The sequence below is a fragment of the Poecilia latipinna genome, unplaced genomic scaffold, assembly GCF_001443285.1.
Source record: "Poecilia latipinna isolate Pla-1442-1.1 unplaced genomic scaffold, P_latipinna-1.0 Scaffold12000, whole genome shotgun sequence".
NCBI classification, from domain to species: Eukaryota; Metazoa; Chordata; class Actinopteri; order Cyprinodontiformes; family Poeciliidae; genus Poecilia; species Poecilia latipinna.
In genome coordinates this window covers 1-564 of record NW_015124616.1, presented here as the reverse complement: position 1 = coordinate 564, position 564 = coordinate 1, and the positions used below count along the sequence as shown (strand labels likewise).

At 46.6% G+C, this 564-nt stretch overlaps 1 long non-coding RNA gene across 3 annotated transcripts; it reads left to right on the top strand.

Annotated features, from left to right (window-relative positions):
- The first annotated feature begins 9 nt into the window (after positions 1-9).
- LOC106944496 (uncharacterized) lies at positions 10-563 on the top strand. 3 transcript variants are annotated; one of them, XR_001424343.1, is made up of 3 exons: positions 10-98; positions 246-296; positions 498-563. It is a non-coding gene; the product is annotated as an uncharacterized LOC106944496 (long non-coding RNA). The 3 variants fall into 3 exon arrangements; XR_001424342.1 differs by having other exon boundaries at positions 291-386; positions 537-557; XR_001424344.1 differs by lacking the exon at positions 498-563 and adding an exon at positions 435-446 and having other exon boundaries at positions 291-386.
- Position 564: the final 1 nt, after the last annotated feature.

Genomic DNA, 564 nt, shown 5'->3' with positions numbered 1-564 from the left:
AGTGGGAGGTGTAGGTGTAGTTGTTGTGGTTGTTGTTGGCTCTTGAGTTGGAGTGGGAGGTGTAGTTGTGGTTGTAGGAGGCTTTGTAGTTGTCGGAGGTGTAGGTGTAGTTGTTTTGGTTGTAGTTGACTGTGGAGTTGTTGTAGTGGGAGATACAGTTGTTGTTGTGGTTGTAGTTGGCTCTGGAGTTGGAGTGAGAGGTGTAGTTGTGGTTGTAGGAGTCCTTGTAGTTGTCGGAGGGTTAGGGGTAGGTGCAGTTGTTTTGGTTGTAGTTGTCTCTGGAGTTGTAGTGGGAGGTGTAGTTGTAGTTGTTGTAGTTGGCTCTGGAGTTGGAGTGGTAGGTGTAGGTGTAGTTGTGGTTGTAGGTGGCTTTGTAGTTGTCGGAGGTGTAGGTGTAGTTGTTTTGGTTGTAGTTGACTGTGGAGTTGTTGTAGTGGGAGGTGTAGGTGTAGTTGTGGTTGTAGGAGACTTTGTAGTTGATGGAGTGTGAGAGGTAGGTGTAGTTGTTATGGTTGTAGTTGTCTCTGGAGTTGTAGTGGGAGGTGTAGTTGTAGTTGTTGTAGT